Source organism: Condylura cristata, unplaced genomic scaffold (genome assembly GCF_000260355.1).
Source record: "Condylura cristata isolate star-nosed mole 26May11 unplaced genomic scaffold, ConCri1.0 scaffold00008, whole genome shotgun sequence".
In the NCBI taxonomy this organism is placed as follows: domain Eukaryota; kingdom Metazoa; phylum Chordata; class Mammalia; order Eulipotyphla; family Talpidae; genus Condylura; species Condylura cristata.
Genome location: NW_004567109.1, coordinates 9,717,856 through 9,730,138, shown reverse-complemented (window position 1 = coordinate 9,730,138; position 12,283 = coordinate 9,717,856).

Here is a 12,283-nt window from a genome sequence, read left to right as displayed (position 1 = left end):
GCTATCTCCACTCTGGGTTCAGGGTTCAGAGTTCTCTGTGTTCATCAGCTGGTGTTTGCTTCCTCCTACACTAAAAGGCTGTCGTTCTAAGCGCCTCGCACAGAGGGAATGTTGCCAAGGACCCAGCAACTGGACTGCTGGCAGCAGGAGTTGGCACCAGCACCTGGTCTGTGCCCCAGTGAGAGGGTTGCAGCCCCTGTGAAACGCGGTTTCTCTGACCTCAGCTCCCACGGCTGTGCACTGGAGCCACTGGGGGGCGCGCTGTCCCCACAGTTCTGCCAAATGCCGCCAGCAGCTGCGGACACCCAGGAGGAGGAAGCTTGGGCGTCTGGAGCCAGCGCCCGAGCTGCCTGTGGGCACAGCCTGGGCCTCTCAGGCCAAGAGGCCAGAGGCGCAGGCCCTGGGAAGGCTGCCCGGTACTGACCGGGACTGCTGAGAGGCCCGCTGCTGCCATGGTGACCTCTGGGCAGGCTGCTTGGCGCCTCGGGCCTCCGTTTCACAAGCTGTGTGATGGGGCCCTCTGCGTCTGCCTGAGGGAACTGCTGTGGGGGGCGGCAGGTGAGCGCTGTGAGGGCTCGGCGTTCTCTGTGCGGGAGAGCTCTTCTTACAACCCTCAAAGAACCCTCAGGGGCCCGACTCAAGGAGGACACGGGCTGGTCAGGGCCGCCGTGACCTACAAGGGTGTCTCCCGAGACACCTCCCACACATTCTCACAACAGCCCTGGGCACGAGTTGTGATCCTTCGGCTTCGGTAGATGAAGTCCAGGCTTACACAGGTGACATGGGTGGGGTGACCATGGGGCAGGGGTGGGGGACAGACCGGGGTCAACCCAGGTCTGTCTGCCCCACAGACCTGCCTTGAACCACCACGAAACCCCACCGCTCTCCAGCCAAGCAGGGGGATCTGGTCCAGCCCTCTGAAGTCCCTTGGGGTTTCAGATGAAAGTCCATTCTTTAATCCTGTGGAAGTGTGGGCTCCCCTCCCCCCGCTCTGCCGGGAAACAATCTCCTTGATAAGGAAGCGCGTTTCAGTGGGGTCTGACGTCCTGGAAGTGAGTTGCGGTTCCCGCCCTCTGTGGACGTGTGCGGGACCGCTCTGAAGAGCAGAGCCAGCCTGGCCTGCAGGTGGCCTCACCTGCCACTGGGCCAAGCTCTCATGAAGAGGGAGTGGCAGTGGGTAGAAGAAAGTCAAGTTAGGGTCCATTCTCAGGCTCCCCTAGATGTCTGGGGTGCAGGTTATTTGTTGTGAGGGAGGAACACGCTTTGGGAGATGGCCCAGTTGAAGAGCTTCTAGCTTTTTCAGTGTTTATTTTCTCTCCTGATGAGAGAAAGATTGTGTTGTTTGCACAGTTGTAGATAAACAGCAGGGAGGCCTCGTTTTCACAATTTCCATTCTTTCCTTCCATCCTCCCTTTAGCTCAAGAAGGGTGGACAGAACAGCCAGGCCATCTCTAGACTCGTCCAACCTGGGGACAGCTTGGCGTTCCAGAGTCATGGAATTCTGGGTCGGGAGAAGACTTAGAGAACAGATCTGCCTAAGTACACCAAGGTCAGTGACAGGTTGGGACCAGTGTCTGCCTGTTCTCCTGGGCTTGCGCCAACACATTTTGCTAAGTCATTTGCCACCTGGAGTGTGATTAGTTTAGAAAACCCAGACGAGGAGAGAAGGGATGGGACAGTGGAGGCGTACAAGGAGGTGCTGACCTTGCTCTTTGAAAGCTCTAGTGGGGAGTTGATTGTCTTCATCTGACGTCAGCCCTTGGGCAAATAATGGCCACGCAGAGCAAATATTATGAGAGTAAATGTGTAAACACAGGCTGGCGGCAGTTTCAGTGTCAGGAACAGGCCGAGGACTCCGGGTTCTGCCAGCCCAGCCCCTGATGCTGCCTCTAACCAAATACTGGGGGAGCAGGACCTGTCAGCAAAGGTGGTGTGAGGGCATCCCCTGAGAATCCGCACCCACTGCAGGGGGGTTGGAGGGTAGTTAAGAGGGTTCTGCGAGAAGTGGGATGCAGCTTGCCCAGGAACTAGATGAGAACGCCCAGGGATGCAGGAAGGGCGAAGCTGTCAATTACAGAATGCACAGACCTGACGGAGCATTTTATAGAGATTCTTATTTGCTCTTCTCAGGAGCCCTTGGGATGGGTTTTGTTGTCCCTGTTTTTACATGAGGATGCAAAAGCTCGGAGAGGTTGAGTGACTTGCCTTCAGTCACACAGACAGGAAATGGCAGAGCTGGAGCTTGGTCCCAGATCTTCTGTCCCAGTGTATTTCTTGGGCTAGCGACCTCCTTGTGGCAAGACCTCAGAAATTCTTGTAAAAAACAAACAAACAAACAAACAAACAAAAAACCCATGACTCCTCCTAGAGCTGGAGAATTGGGGTCCTGAGGTGCACCTGGGAGTGGAACTTCTAACAAACTCCTGGGAAGAAGCTTTGCCACTAATGCAGCGAGTGATTGAGCAACAGCAGGAGTTACCCAACTTCTGTAAATGGATAGTTAGTAAATATTTTAGACTTTGCAGGTTTTACAGTCTATTGCAACCATTCAACTCTGCTGTTGTGGTGTGAAAGCTGTCATGGACAATTCACACCTGTGTGAATAGCACTGTGTTCCAACAAAACTTTATTTATAGAAACATGTGGTAGGCCGGATTTGGCCTGTGGTGGTTCACTGCCCCTTGCTTAGTCCACAGTCTCTCTAGCAACCCTGTAAGAAGGGTCCATTCTGTAGACAAGAAGACTGAGGCCTAGAAAGTCAAGACATCCAGAGTCACGCAAGGAGTGCACAAAGAACTGACCTTAGCACCAGACGTCTTATTCCTAGCCCAACAGCGCTGAAAAGTGAGAAGGCTGATCTGATAAGCGCGCGTGGCCTGCATGGATTGTTATTGTTTAATGAAAGCAGACACTGCTCGTCAAGCTCGTCCATGTGCCAGGTAAAGTTGCAAGCTCATATCAGCTGTACCCAGATGTTGAATGTCATTGTCCCTGTCACTTGGGGCTGTCACAACCTCCTGGGAGGTAGAAAGGCATCTGCATTGTGTCAAAACCAGCTTATCTGGAGGGCGCCCACATACCTGATGTTGTACAGCTGGACAACAGGGAGGTGGAAGCTGCTGACGAGACACATTTGTCTTTCCATTCTCATCTGTGTGTGAGCACATGTGTGCACACACCCACGACACAACATGCAAAGCATGCACACACAAACACCAGGTGATCGGTCCAGTGGTATCCTGGTTGCAGGAAGGAGAACGCAGATTCCAGGGCCTGGAAATGATCTGTCTGGTTTGTATGCAATGTCCTCACTGAGAGCAGGAACTGGGGAGCTTCCTGGTGTGGGGAAAAGAATGCTGGGCTTCCTGTTGGCCTAGATTCCACACCACTCTGCTGGGTAGGCTTCGGTGTCACCTTCCTACTTTATAAATGAGTGTAATTTTCCTAATTCACAAAACAAGCAAGAAATAGGTTTTGGGCCCTCCCTGGTGGTGCAGCGGGTTACAGCTCAGCACAACGAACCTTGCCACAGCCTCTTCAGCACGATTTTGATCCCCGGCCAGGAAGCTGACCCACATGGCACAGCAGACCTCTGCTGTCTCGCCACTGCTCCCCTCAGCAGTGTGCTTTGTGAATCTGCCCGTTCTGCTCCCCACTCTGTCTCCAGGGAATCCTCTCTGGCCTGTACCCCAGTTCTATATGCATAAATAAATAAATCTTTAAAAAAGAAATAGGTTTGCCAGTGATAAGCCTTTCATTCATTCCTTCACTCACTCACTATATTAAACATCTACCATGTGTCAAGCACAACTAGATCATTTTTATTTAACATCCTAAAGATCTAAAATCAATCCTTCCTACTCCTGAATAGGAATCAGCATGTAAATGAGATATATTTGGGTCAAAGATGCCTTGGATTAAGATTCTCCCTCAGGAAAAGGTTTCTCTGTCCTGCATAAAGCAGGAGAGACAAGACTGTGTAGTCAGCTCCACCCCTGTCCACTCATCAATGCGTCCTTCCATTCAGGTGGCTTTTTACCTGGTCACCTGCATTTGTACTGTGGCCAATCATCCACATGTTGGGGTGCAGGCATGGGGGACCCAGGTGTGTCACCTTAGTCCCTTCTCAGGGACCTGGTCATGAACCTGTGTTGCTACTTCTCATGGGCACCCCGATATTTCCTGGAGACTCACTAGTGATATAGGTGGGTGGGAGGGCAGCTGTCCCCCACGACACTAAGGAAACAGGGGACAGACATAACTCAGGCCAGGGCGCCACTGGCCACTGAGCAGGCAGTGAGAAGGCCCAGGGGCCGCGGGAGCCCTGCCTGTCCTGGCTGCAGAGGCCTCAGCTGGGGCCCCCACTTGCCTTGAGCTTTGCTGCCCGTGCTCCAGCGGTCCTCACTTTCTAGCCTCTTCAGCCTGAGGCTGCTGTCCACTTCCTGCAGTTTCTGTGGGTTCCCAAGAGCCTTCTAGCGATCCCTTTTGCACGCCTGGGAGACAGAGGTTTCGTCACAGGCCCCCATCACTCCAATCAACGTGTCCTCTGAGACAGATCCTCTTATTTTGACCATTTCATAGAGGAGATAGAGGAGGAGACTGAGGCTCAGAAAAGAGAAGTAACTTGCTTGCCCGCCCCCCGCCCCCACCCCGGATCATGAGTAGCGATTAGATTTAATGCCAGGTGTGTCTGAGCCCAGAGTAGTCCCTCTCTCAAACTCTGCCTTTGCCAGGAGCAGGCGCTGAGCCGGGCATGTGCGCTCAACAGCTACTCGCTTAGGCTAGAACAACTGAGGCCCCGGGAGACAGGTAACTGATTCTCAAGTCTCAGAGCCGAGATCAAACTGAGCTCTCCTGACTCCAAATCCTGCGTAATTAGGCAAAAGTGGGAAGTGGGGCTCGGATGGCAGGCTCCCCTTTTCCTAGTCAGCAGAGTTCTGAGCTCTGCTCTTGGCTCCGTCAGCATCTCCCTGCCCAGCGCTGAGCAGTAGATGCTCACTCAGGCCACTAGCACATAAGCTCAGGCAGCAGCCCCGGGAAGAATCCTCTCCCATGACCTGTGCCAACCTCAATCCCACCCAGCAGTCTGCTCTGGTCAAGGGCAGAGGGGCTGCTCACCAAATGGCTTTTTTGTGCTACGGCTCTGGAGCCCTCCTTCCAACCATTCCACGGATGCGCATTAAATAACTGCGCTTGCCAGGTCTTCTCATCTGTGAATGTAAACTTGGCCTTGGGCAAGAGGGGAGAGATGGCACTGGGTCCAGCCCTCTCCCTTCTCAGTCGGCCTTCCTCTTCCTCCATCTTCACTTCCTCCCACCCTCCTTCCTCTCTCCAGCCCCCTTCTTTCCACCCCAGCCCTCCCGGCCTCCCAGCCCCCAGCTCCTGCCACTCACGCTCTGCCCCAGTGGCTCTCGGAACTTCCCCAGGACCAGGCGGCTTGGCCTGTGCTCTGTGTCTCTGGGTCTCGAATAAGCTTCCTAAGGACAGTGAGAGAAGGGTTTGCCCTACCTGGTCTTTGAGGTTCTATTTGTGTGCAGCCTTCTAGAAACCCCTGTCCATGCAGAGTTCCCTTCACCTGGGCCCTGCGAGGTTCTGGGTCCCACCCTCCACCCCGAGTTCCCCAGTTTCTTTTGCCTCTCTGGTCCAGCCTCAGCCTGCTGACCTCCCTGTGGTCTCTCCAGCCCCTGCTCACTCTGTGAGCCCTCTGTGCTGTCATGATCCCCGGGGTCCTCTGTTCCTCCATCGCCTTCCCATCTTGTCATTTTCTCCACAGCATTTTCTTTTCTCTCCTGTTTGTCAATTCTCATTGTCATTGCCAAAAGGATACAGGGAAGCTAGAGTGTGAAACAGGGGAGTTCAGGAAAGGTGAGGCCTCCAAGCCCAGTGCCTGACACTTGCCATTTGTCCTCATAACTGATTTTCCCAGCGAAGCATGAGTGACCCTCAGCACTGTGTCCCTTGAGTTTATAGTGTTGCATGATCTCACCCGATCCTCTCAGCCACCTATGAGGAAAGTGGAGTTCACACTCATGTCCCCACTTCCTGGGTGGGGGACTGGTGCTCAGCGTGCTCAGCATGGACAGTGCCCTCACGCAGATCTGGGGTCAGCTCTGACTCTTGGCCTCCACGCTGGACGGGAGCCCCCTCCTCCAGGCAGGCGCATGGTTTCGGCTCATTCAGGAAAGCCCAGGGCCTCCAGGGAGGGCGTGGAAATGTTTCCCACCTGACTCTCATGGGAATGTGGGAGAACCAGCACCCCGCTTATTCACCCCAAAGCACTTCTGTGGCAAACGTGGAGCAGAGACTGCTGTATGTCAAAGCCCCCAGAAACAGTCTCTGAGGAGACTGAGGGGGAAGGGGAGCCCGGTGAGGGAGGACAACTGCTTCCCACCTCCCCACCCCACCCCAGGCTCTGGCACTCAGGGAAGTGCCCAGGAGGGAGGCTGCAGACTCAGGGCGCAGGCACCTCCCCCCCATTACTGGCACCAGGGTGTCTCCTCCCGGGTGACATGGAAGGCGGGATGGCCCAGGACTGGTGCCCCTGTTAGTCCTGGAGCAGTTACGGCCAGCATTGAGCACCCAGAGAGCTGAGGTCCCACTGCCTACCTGCTTACTCCACAACCTCAAGGAGTTTCGCCCAATTTGAAAAAGCCGTGAAATGTAAATTTGATTTATTCCACCATCTTGGGGAAAACAAAACAAACCGAACACCTGGCAGCTAAGAAACTACTCATTCAAAAAGTCTCGTGTGTAACGGAGCTGAAACTGGACGTGAAGCGGGAAGCTGTTATGTGCTTTCTTCAGCCTCTCAGCAGGGGAAGTTAATGGCCCCACTTTACAGATGGACGCTCAGAACAGTGAGCCACACACCCCCTCTTGGATGCTGGGTCCAGGATGGGGACCCAGCAGTGAGGCTCCAGAACCCGCGTCCCTGACAACACGCTCAATTATTATGTGCCGAGAGCTCTGTCTACACAGCTCTTGGGTCTCGTCTTACTCCACTAGATTAGAAGGTCGAGACTTACTAGAGTTGGCACGTGTGGGCTTCTCTCCGTGGTGGCCACGGGGCAAAGTTCATTCACCACAGCACGTGGGATTGCCCAGTTTTATAAATAAGGAAGCCGAAGGTCAACAAGATTCCAACTACCTCAGAGGAGTGTCCAAGCTCCTTAGCCCAGCCTTGGGAATTCCCTTGGGAACAGTCACGTCAGCTCCGTTGTCCCCTCCCTCTCAACCTTCCAGCTCTATCTGCATTTCTCAGAGAGTATCCTGGCATTTTATACCTCTGAGTCTTTGTAAACCCTGCCCTCCCTACCTGGGGTACTCTCTATATTGTCTACCTTCTCCTCCAGGAAGCCTTCTCTGCTTATGCCTCACTGTTTTGTTCTCCCAGAGACCTGGACCCCCCCTTACTCCCAAAATATTGTGTCTACCTTAGAAGGTAGACTATCATTTACTCCATTTTTAAAGATGGGAAACTGAGACACAGAGAGGTTAATTCTTCGCCCAAGAACACACAGCTAGTACCTGCGGATCTGGGATTCAAACCCAGGTAGCCTCATCCCTACACTATCCTGTTTCGAAGGTACTGAGAGGCCAAACTAGTTAGACTAGAGCTAATATAATGATCAAACTGCAATGACGTTTATTATTCAAATGAACAAGTGCTTTTAGAAAAGATGAACTAAATGAAAGTCCTTTAAACGCTCAAAAGTTGGCAAAACAGGTGAGGGGGACGTCTCCCTAAAAGTTTAGCAGCATCTACACCCCCCAACATGAGATGCTGATGAAATGGGGACCAGGCATTACGTGAGTAAGCTGCTGGCTTGGGTGATGTTCCTGGTGAGGAGGCAGCTCCCGGGAACAGGTGAGGGTGTGCTGGAATGACCCCCCTTCCCCTCCACCCTGGCCTGCACCCAGCTGGGCTCTGGATGGATGACATCATGGGAGGGGGGGCTTCTGTGCCCAGCCTCCCATTTTCACCTCTGGGACAGAGGTTCAGGGGTGACAGTTATCTGTCTGGTTTGAATTAGATGCTCGGCTCTGCAGAACCTCTGACTCATTAGCAGTTTCATCGCCCAGCCAGGCGCCTGCAAGATGGTAACATTTTATGATTTCCTTGCTTTTCTTTCTTTTGTTTCTGTCTCTTTCTCCCCCCTGTCTTTATTGCTTCAAATTTCCATCTCACACCACAAAAATGCAAAGGCTGCCACAGTCCCCCTGGGACACCTTCGAGTCCCTGGCATGTCTGGTGCCCCCACCCTTCACTCTCTTCAGAGTCACAAGTCCAGGGCAAGACTTGCCGGGGAGCGGGGCTCTGTATTTTCTGCACCGGCCCCCACCTGTGCACACCTGGCCCTGTCCCATCAGCTCCTTTTTTGTTCAGAACTAGCCTCATGCTGTCTCCTCACTTGCCCCTCCCTGCTGCCCCGTTAGGGAATCTTGCAAAAGTGGACACCAAATCCCATTGCTCCCCTCGCCCTTGAAACTTTCACAAGCTTCCTAGCCTTGATGCAGTGCCCTGTGGTGGGTCCTGACCGCCCCTCAGCGCCCCCACGCCCCCACTCCAGTCTCCTTGGTGTGCTTAGCTCTACAAGCTTGTTCATGCCTCAGGGCCTTTGCACTTGCTGTTCTTCATGCCTGGGTTTCGCTGTCCCATGTGTTCCCAAGTCTTTGTTCAGATCACTTTTCCAAAGATACCTTAGGCGAGAAGCCTTTCCGGTCAGCCTTCTCTAAAAGACTCTTCTGCAGAGACTCCCAACCAGTCTATTCTAATACTCACTCTGCATGATTCTCCCTAGGACTTACTTCCACATCAAATTAAATCAGGGACTTAGCTGCCTGTTTATCTCACAAGTGATTGTAAACTGAACTGTGAGGACTGTCTTATTCAGCACCATTTCCCCAACACCTAGTTCCATGCTTGGCACGTAGCGAGCACTCAATACAAATTTGTCAAACAACTGAATAAATGAACAGCTGCCAAGGCTGAGCAGAGAGAGTATATTCACAGTGAATGAATACTGAAACTGAAGGTGAGGGGTTGAATTTACCTTTTTGACAGTCAGCTCCTTGAAGGCAGACTCATAAGGTTCTCCTCTTGATCTTTCTCAAGATGCTATTCCATGCTGTGTGATCTCGGGCAAGGTACTTAACCTCTCTGGGCTTTAGTTCTTTGATCTATAAAAGCAGAACAATAAGGGAACCATATCAGAGGGTTGTTAGGAACATGACTTACACCACAGCATGTCAAGATCCTAGCACAGCACCTGGCACAGAGTTAGTGCTCATGAAGCTTCAGCTATCAGTTATTGCTGGTTTTGCACACAGCAGGTGCTTCCCAGGCTAGAAGGGACCGCATAGACACTGAGTCACCTAGAGCCAAGCCCAAAGAAGCCTGTTTCATAGTGCCTGTCCTCGGAGCTGGAGAATGGTCTGAGACATAAACTGAGCTGAACTAAGAAACCACACAATGTCGTCAACTCCTGCTGGGCTCGTGGTCTGCCCAATCCCAAAGCCTTTCTTCACAGTCTCGCTGCTCAGCCAGCGATGCCTCATCCTGTATTTGTGGGTTTCACTTTACTTTTTGTGGTCTCTTGCTTTTTTTTATGTTCCGGATTATAAAAGTAATATATGCCCACTGTGGAAGGTTTACAATGAGCATAAAATTACAAAGGGCAGGAAAAGAGCAGGCTACAAATCACCATGAATTGTTCGAACCCTCTTGCATAAAATGTTTTTATATATTTATAAGGAGAGGCAGAGAGCGAGAAGGATGCTTGAAAGGATGTTCAGGAAAACGGCTACAGCATCTTTCTCTCTGGTTGATCCCATGGGATTTTCTCGTCTACCTTCTATTTTTCCCTTCAAGCTTTTTTTCTTTATAAAAACAAACATGCATTACCTTGTCAAAAATAAATTTTTTGATGATAATCATTTGCAAATAGAAACCAGATAATTTGGCTCCCTCAAGATCCTGTAAGGCTTCTTCATTCAAGACATTCTCATGGGTGGGAAGTGAGTGCCAGGCTGGTTGTCTTTCCTCCCCTTACTCACGGTCCTCCAGGCTCCCATCACGATCTCAGAGGATTGTTCTTTACAGGCTTCCTTTTTACTGTCTCGATCCCCATAGAACTTTACTATGTGAAGACAGAGCGCTATACAATGCTCATGTCTGCTTGTACTTTTATCCCCAGGGCCTATGACAATGCCTGGCTTGTGGTAGACACACAATTAAAATCTATTGAATCAATGAATGAATGAATGTCGAAGAGCAAAAACAAAGAAGTAAAAGAAAATCCTATGTCCACCAAGAAGAGGTATGGTTAGCATCTAAGTAAGTTTCCTTCCAAACTTATTCTACTCAGTGTATGACTATAGTTGAAAACACATTTTGTTCTTTTCCTTTTTTATCCCAGCACAATAGCCTAAGCATTTCCCAGGGTATTAAGAAGAAAATTTTCCTGGGAGGTACCCAAGGGGATACTTGTGTGGGGAGAGACATGGGGTGTCACAGTGGGTGGATGGGTGACTAAAATGCGCAGGGGAGCCCACCCATCAAAGAATGACTAGACTCCAAATGTCGACCACGCTGATGCTGAGAACCCTCCCATCAAGTCCATTGTGTGGGTCCACTAGACCAGATTTACCCGATTTCTGGTTGGAAGTAGAGTTGTTTCTAGATTTGTACTAATACAAATAAGGTCTTGATAAACAACCTCAGACATAACCCTGAATTATTTCCTTAGGATAAATTGCAACGCTTGATTTTCCGGAACTTAAATGGAAGGACAACACTGACCTTGTTTGAACTTCATTTTGTCCATTCAACTGGGCAGTCCAGCCCTCTGGGTATGCTGTCCTCTGCCACATGTGGTCTCTCCCAGCTGTGAGTCATGTCAAGGAAAACATCTAGACTTCCAGGGCCAGAGTGCGTTCTGGTCACAGCTGCCCAGAAGCACCTCACCTGTCTTGCCTTCTCTGGCTGCTCTAGAGCAAACAGCCATCAACTGATTGAGTGAGTGACATTTATTTCTCGCCATTCTGGAGGCCGGAAGTGCAAGGTCAAGGTGGCTCAGACCGGATCTCCCTAGAGGCTGGGTCTCCCGAGGTCTCCCTCTTGCAGACGGCTGTCTTGTTGCCATTTCCTCACATGACTGAGAATCGTTTAATCTCTTTCTTTTCTTTTAAGGAGGCTAGTCATGGGGCTCCTTCCTCGCCACTTCATCTAAAAGGCCCCACTTGCCAGTGCCATCTCATGGGGGGGGGGGTTAGGATTCCAGCCTCTGAAAGGGTGGGGCACAAACTTTTAGTCCAGAAGATCACTTACCCAACCAAGACTTTAAACCTCAGTTGGGAAAAGCCTGGTTAGCCATGTCTGTCGTGGAAGCAGAGGGCAGAATCAAAGCCAAGAAGCCTTCACTTGCCGTCCTGACGTACACTAGCTAAACCATGATTGTTCCCACCAGTCTGGACTCCTCTCTGGGAATTTCTTTTGGGGCTTGTCATGCCCTGCTTCACTAAGAACAGCGTCTAAATGGGAAGTGTTGCAATGTGTACAAATACAGTCTGTACAACACAGAACATTCATTTATTCAACAAATATTTACTGAGCCTCTGCTATGCACCAGGGACTGTTCTAGCACTGAGGACGCTGAGATCAAACAAACCAGAGAGTGCTGCCCTCGCTCTAGAGAGGACACAGCCACAGAAACAAACGATGCAAAACGCAATGTCAAGGATTGATTAGTGCAGGAAACAAGGACACAGCAGGGACCGGGACAGAGAGCGTGGCGGAGTGTTCTCTGAGAAGGGACAGGCAGGGTGGACTGTCCGAGGAGGGAGTATTGTTAAATGCTGAAGAATAGCACTCCCTGAGGAATAGCCAGTGCAAAGGGCCTGAGACAGGAGCATCTGAGTAAGGGCGAGGGACAGGAGAGGCTGGTGTGAAATCACAAAGGGGAAAACCTCGGAGATGGGTGAGAGCGAGGGGCAGTGGCGGGTTGGCAGAGCCTCGAAGGCATAAGGACTTGAGGTTTTGTTCCACTGGCACGGGTAAGCAGGGTGCTTAGAGAGCTGACCTTCGCTTTAAAAGACCCCTCTGGCTTCTCGTCTCTTCTTCATCTCCTGTGGATGATGGCCATAGGGGGCCTCTGGGGGAAGACCTGTGATCTTGCAGGTGAGAGATGATGGTGGCTCGGGCCAGGAGGTCAGGGACAGGGGGTGACATGGCCCAGGGTGACCAGTGAGCTGGCAGGTTGTGTACTGGGGAGGAGTAAGAGCA